Below are 7,586 nucleotides of genomic sequence, written 5' to 3' on the forward strand. Positions count from 1 at the left end.
TACAGCAGCGTATGGTGGTGCTCTTATTAAATTATATCGAACATTAATAATTTATTATGATATTGTTGAATAAATAAATGAAAGAATCATTAAGTCTTCTGTTGGTAAGTCCACCACACATTTTTTAAGTCTTGATTCACATTGAATTTGCTCAATTTCTATGGCTCTTATTTGTATTACACATCTCAGAAGTCATAACACATGCATTTTCGAAAACTATCTTAGAAATTATGATGTTAATTTATAATCTAATGTAGTAGTTAGGTTGTTATATAATTAGTTTCTTATTATTATCTTGTATTATTCATGTACTGTGTGAGACTCTTAATCTCTTCCCTCAGTAGATAAATTTATATTTCACAATACAAAAGATATTTCAATTATTAATATTTTTATAATCTCTGTATCAGATAATTTCATGGCTAGTAATGCTAGAGAAGACACATAAAGCAACGATATTGCTCCTACCGATGATGAAATTGAAGTTCAAAGTAATGCTAATTCAACTTCAAAAATTCTACAAGCAATAGATAATAATGCCTCAACCCTTGAAGAATCTACTCCGGTTGAAGGTGACAATAAGGCTAATGTTAAAAGTGCTTATTAGGAGTATTTTGATCGTTTAAAAGTTGAAGGTGAATGGAAGGCAAAATGCAAAATTTGTAAGAGTGTGCTTAATGCAAATATGAAGAATGGTACCAAGTCATTGAGGAACCATGTGGACTGATATTGTAAGAGAATAAAAGTGGCAAACTCAAGGCAATCATCAATTGTTGAATCACTAGCAAAACAAGAACAAGTGCAAAAAGTAAATGAAGATGGCTTTGTGTTTGACCCTTCAAAGACAAGAAAGTATGTTGCCAAAATAATTGTCCTGCATGAATATTCTTTGAGTTGTGTAGACCACCATGGACTGAGGCGAGCGTTTGCATCAATGCAACCAACATTTAAAATGTCTAGTCAAAACACAGTCAGGAAAGACATCTTGAAGATGTTTGGGGATGAGAGGCTGAAGTCAACTCTTCAACTAGATGAAAATGATAGTAGACTTGCAATAACTAGTGGCATGTGGACTTCCAATCGAGAAAAAGGATACATGGTTGTTACAGCTCACTATATCGATAGTTCGTGGAAGTTGCAAATGTGCCTATTGAGGTACTTCAAAAATTTCATAAACTTTTATACATTGTGTTGTCTTTGTATGTTGAGTTTTGTTCATCTAAAGTGCATGCATGTTTGTTTTTTTTTTTTTCAACTTTTGTTATGTTCCTTGTCCCTATACAAGTGAATTTCTCACTCAAACATTAATAAAAATATTGTTAGAATGGAATGTTGATAGAAAACTATCTACTGTTACATCAACTAAATGTTCTACTAATGATGCTATGATAGATGAACTGTTGGATCGTCTAGATTCTTCATTCTTGATGTTGGGGGTAAACTGTTACAGATGCGTTATTGTGCTCATATATTAAATTTGAGTGTGAAGGATGGTTTAAGTATAGTTAAGGAAAGTATTGAAAAGATTCGTATTAGTGTATTGTATTGGAATGCAATGCTAAAAAGGAACGAAACTTTTGTGAGTTGGTATGCTAAAACAACAATTCCATTTACTATGAAATTAGTTCTTGATTGTCTAACTAGGTGGAACTCAACTTATTTGATGTTAGAAGCTGCTTTGTTGTATAGAGTTGTCTTTCCTAGGTTAAGGCAGAAGGAACTCTAATATAAAACTGTGTCAAGTAATGAGGAATGGAAACTTGTCAAGGAAATATGTGATAGTTTAAAGTTGTTTTATGATGTTACTCAACTGTTTTCTGGTTCTAAATTTTTTACTGTCAATCTTTACTTTACTCTAGTTTGTAAAATAAAAGTCTCATTAGATGAATGACAACTTTCTAGTAATCCTTTAATTGCTAATATGGCATCTAGTATGAAGAAGAAATTTGAGAAGTATTAGGATGAGATTCATGGCATTATGGGTGTTGCTGCTGTTTTAGATCCTAGGTACAAGATGAGATTCATGGCATTAATGTGACAACTATACTTCAGAAGTAACGACATATTTGTAAGGAACAATGTATTGATTGTTGACATGTACATTTCTTTTAATCATCGTACGGCCATTATACTAACGTTTATACTTCGGAAAACCTGCATCACCTATCAAAGTTCTCTCACGAAAGGACATGGGATAAAATTTTGAACACTTTCCATTGACCATCCATGGGCTATTCACATTTAACAAACCACATGGACCATGAATCATGAACTTTTGAACTAAGTTGTAAAGTTTAAGATGCATCTGTTTATTAGGTATCTCTGCTAAAATGTGTTGTTCGATATCATCATAATGTCTAGGCTTGTCACTTTGTTAAAAGGATAACAATATGTGGCAATGTGGAAGGCCACGCTTTTGAAACTCAACCGTATAAACAACTATATAGGACAAAAACCAAAATGACAAAATAAGCATATAACCAACATATAGTTTGATAGGGACGAAGCTACATATTAGAAATTAGAAAAATATAATACATATGCTTACTTGCTTTTGACTTTCCAAATATAGATCCATTCCTCGAGTGTTTCAATAATTCATCCAACTTTATTTTAAACACCCTACAAATGATGTCTGGCCTGTCATTTGAGCTCTAACTTTAATGAATTTCTAAATGCATAATCTTTGATCTCCTTCCATTAAGAATTACATGTAACAGTAATAAAATAGCTAGAGACCCAGCATACCATATATAGCAAATGTATTTTTGCAATTGTAATATAAGTACCGTGGATCACCAACAAATGACGATGGCAGAATAATTTGTCTACCAGTTTTTGCAGCAATTGTTTCACCTTGGATTAAGCACTCAAGCAACCCTTGTAGTTGAGGGGATCTAAACTTTTTTTTATGGTATATATGGTACTGTAACCGCTCAACCTCCACCATTGTATAGCTATCAACTAAGAATTGCTGAAACAAACATCCAGATTTTAGCATGATATGTAACTCATGTGGTCTCATTTGAAGCCTAAAGGAAAAATTTCCCTCATACTTATTGTTTCTCTTTAATAAAGATTCCATTTTGCTCTTTAGTCAGATATCAAAATGTCATTTCTAAAACCATCTTCCCCATATAGAAATGACAAAGGATATTGCAGAGCTAGGTACTAAGGGTGATTAACATCAATTCATTTTAAATATTTTTAATGTATCTCAATAATCACATCTCTAGTAAGATCATTAGAATCAATATCACCCACAATAAGAGCTGCAACGTCAGACCTAGTAGGAAAATATATCTTCTACCATCAATATCTCTCTTTTTAATCAAACGGAGCCATGGAGTGTGGTTTGATCTTTAGCAAATCTCTCCATAGTATTCCAAAATGTTTTAGCAAGAGAGTTATTTGAATCAATCATGCCTGTTATATTAGCTACCATTTGTCGCTCAATTGAATTATTCTTAGTATTATGCCTACACAGATGTATATACCAAAAATGAAAAATCAAATAAGAAAATTATAATAAGTTAACAACTTTCAGTGTTAATAGAATGATAATTGCTATAGAAAAAAAACAACTAACCCAACTGCATCAAGCCTGTCCTGTACTTCATTTTTAGTATCGTAAATATATAGATGTGCAAACTTTGGCTTGTTATATTATTCTGGTATCAAGCAATCAATCGAATGATAATTTTGACCACTAATTACAAACATCGGAGGAGCGATCCCTTTATTAATTGTGTATTATATTTGCCTAGCTATGGATGTAAATGAAAACATACCATTAAATGACCTAATACGTTTTGGATAATACTTCGCTCGATCGTCATTACCATTCAACAACGAAATTAACAGCGGAGGTGGCATCGGCAAAAACTCCATGCAGCACTTGTTAAACAATGGACGTTATTGACTCCTCTTTTCACAAGCCATTTCTGAATCCACATTTCAGCTCCACAATAAAACAATTGTGCTCAAGACTCCCAATTGACCAAATATCTATATCACAACACATAGAACCAGACAAAGAACTTCACACGATGAAATACATGTATATATTACAAAATCAAAGAATAAAAATAATTATCTAATATAGCATAATACTGGTTCAATATCTAACGCTTCAAGGAGATTTACTTTAACAACATTAGGATAAAAAACATGAGAGTGAACTAGACACGGTAAAGATAATTGGAAATTACAATTGCAAATTTCATTAAAATAAAGCCTGACTTGTCCACATTCCAATTTTACTACATAATAAATAGTTTATGAATGAGAAACAATTCATATGAAAATAAAAGAAAATAAATTGACAACACATTAAAATTAGGAACAAATAGTGTCTTAAGTTGATAAAGTGATATCTTAATTATAGGGGAGTTCTACTAAAGTATTAAAGTATTGGAAGGAAACTCTACAAATCCAATTAAAACAATGATAAGAAAATAAATCATACACAATTTACAAAAAATATAAACCAAAAATATAAAGAAACAGAGTATCTTCAAAAGATAAGACAAAAATTTCCAATTGAAAAGTAGATGCAATTAAAAAGTCTTCTTCTTTATTATAATTTAATTATTCTTTTCTTCTATCACTTATAAAAGTCTCATATATATTTGAAATTTTTTGTGGTTTACATTGTAACAATAAATTTATGTAAATTTGTTAAAATAAATTAAGTGTACAACTTAGGTTTTGTAAAATATGTTAACAATATATTTTTAACATAAAATATATTATTTGTACTCATTATACTATGTGTATCGAACCAATAATAATATTTTTGTAAGTATAACATAATATGTCTCTTTTAAAGAGAATGAATATTCTCAATTCTTTTTTTTTATAAAGTGTAATTTTTTATCATACATTCTTTAAGTGGAACAAAAAAATATAAAAGCAAATATTAAATGGTAAGAGATCACATTTTTAAAAAAATTGAGAGAAAAAAATTTGAAAAGAGCCACTTCTTTTTTTAAGTTGGTAAAGTATCATTTTTGTTCCCAACATTTGGGGTAAGCTTCAAAGTTGTCCCTAACGTTTGAATGGTCTTATTTAAGTCTCTAACGTTTCAAAATTGACTCAATATTGTCCTGCTATTAGGAATCTGTTAACGAAATTAACGGCGGGACAAAATTGAGACGATTTTGAAACGTTAGGGACTTAAATAGGACGAACATGTTGAGAACAAAAATGATACATAGAAATAAATTTAAATTTTATCTTTCAATAATATCAATTTTTACAGTACATAGTTATTCAATTATTTTTTAATCATATCTAAGTAAATTACACTTAATCACATTAATTTTATTCTAAATAATTTTTTTATAATTTTACTCTTAAAAATTTTTACTCATCATAAAATGTTTGTAGAATGACTAGTACATAAACTTGTGGGAAAAAATGATACATATACAATAAAGTAATGTGATTCTAGTCATTTTACAAACATTTCATGATTGGTAAAAATCTTTAAGAATAAAATTATAAAAAAATAAATTTATTTAGAATCAAAGTAATGTGATTAAGTGTAATTTACATAAATGTGATTAAAAAATAATTGAATAACTATGTACCATAAAAGATTGATATTAGTGAAAGATAAAATCAAAATTTATTTCTATGTATCGTTTTTGTCCCCAACATTTTTGTCCTATTTAAGTCCCTAACGGTTTAAAATCGTTTCAATTTTGTCCCGCCGTCAATTTAGTTAATAGATTCGTAACGGCAAGACAACATTGAGTCAATTTTGATACGTTAGGGACTTAAATAGGATGATTCAAATGTTAGGGACAACTTTGAGACTTACCCCAAACGTTGGGGACAAAAACAAAACTTTACTCTTTTTTAAGTGCATGCATGAGAAGTTTAATTTGGATGCCATTCTCTGTTTGATCTTTGTCTATCATCATATGAAAGTTATATTCTTTTACATTAACTCATATATCTATGACATACCCAAAATAAAAACTAAAATAAAAAATCATACTAAGTTAGACCTTTATTCTTATGTACACCCCCTTATTAATCTACAAATAATCACTATATTATTTATTTTTCTATAAATATGTATAAATGTTGAAAAAAAAGGACAAACCTATTTTTCTACCATTTTAGCACCAAAACTTGATCTAACTAGATGTGAAAGAAGACATCATGTCAACATCATTTTCTTTCCATTATGTAAAGTTGAAACTGAAACACATGCTAGCTAAGATTCACTTTTCTCTTATAGCTCAACATCCATTACCAAGTCCTTCATTTGCAATGTATCACCAGCTGAAGTTGCAGACAGTGTTTGCGACTTGAGAAAGAACTACATTCGGTCTAACGAATATGAAAGGAAATCATTCAAACCTTTCTAATCAAAATAAAAAGAGAAGTAACAGTAATTGACAAAAAGTGTTTAAATGACTTCAAAGCAAGCAAGATCCATATCCTCTGCATACTCAATAACTAAAAGACTTAAAATGGGAAGTTCTATAGTATTGATTGTGATTGTCAGCATGGTATGAAGACAAAGCGTGTCATCATGGGAGTGCTACAAGTGGAGGGTGGTAGGTGGCTAGGTGGTCAAAGTTCTGCGTTGACCATACATGCACGAGTTGGTTTTCTATTTTTCGTTTCGATGGAGATTGTTAATTAGATGTTAATGACGTTGTTAAGGTTGGCGGTTGAGTGGGTCGGAATGCGATAGCCTTGGGCGATGGGTCAGATTCGATAATGGGCCAATACTTTTGTAGTGGTTTAAAAAATTAAAATTAAAATTACCTCAGAAAGGCTATAGTGAAATCATAAAATTGAAAAAAAAACTTAAAATTATTTATTAACATATTGTTTGGAAGTTTTATTTTCACACAACCACCCCCCACTTTAAATGAAGGGGTTTGCGGGCCAGAATAGAAGGATATCAAAACCTTCCTATTTTGTTCAAGCGATCGGAAACCATGCTAATTAGAACAAGAAGTTGCATTTCAGTAGTGGTTCTGAGCTGGTGTGACAATCTAATTCGAAGGTTGTATTTTTTAATTTAACCTATAATTGTACAAAGGAATATGTAGAACGGAATTATTGTTGGTTCAGCTTTGGAGAAAATTTTATACTATATGCTTTACTAGTTTCTTTGTTGTGATTGACTATTTGGGCGTTTTAGCATTTGAGACGGGAGAAGTATCCAAAGGAAAAATAGTGGGGTGGTAATACCCACTGATACCAGATAGTTTGGGCGACTGTATCTGAGATGGTTATAATGTAGATGTTGTGAAGGTGTGAATGGTGGTGTTTAATTTAAACAAATTTATCATTTGTATAAGTGCATCAAAATATGTATGGGTTGAATTGAGGTTTACCAAAAATGCTTGGTTCAACAATACATGTTTGATGTTTGATAGTTCAAATGAAATAAGCACTATCTTTCAATATTGATTTTAAAAAAAAAATATTGGATAACTAGCATTCTTCATACTTTTTACCTTTAAATTGCTTCATCTTATAAATCATATTAACAAAAAATTTTGAGCCCATAAACGACCTAGCCTAATAATCCAACTAAGTTAACCAAAACATCT

This window comes from Arachis hypogaea, chromosome 5, assembly GCF_003086295.3.
Source record: "Arachis hypogaea cultivar Tifrunner chromosome 5, arahy.Tifrunner.gnm2.J5K5, whole genome shotgun sequence".
Lineage (NCBI taxonomy): Eukaryota > Viridiplantae > Streptophyta > Magnoliopsida > Fabales > Fabaceae > Arachis > Arachis hypogaea.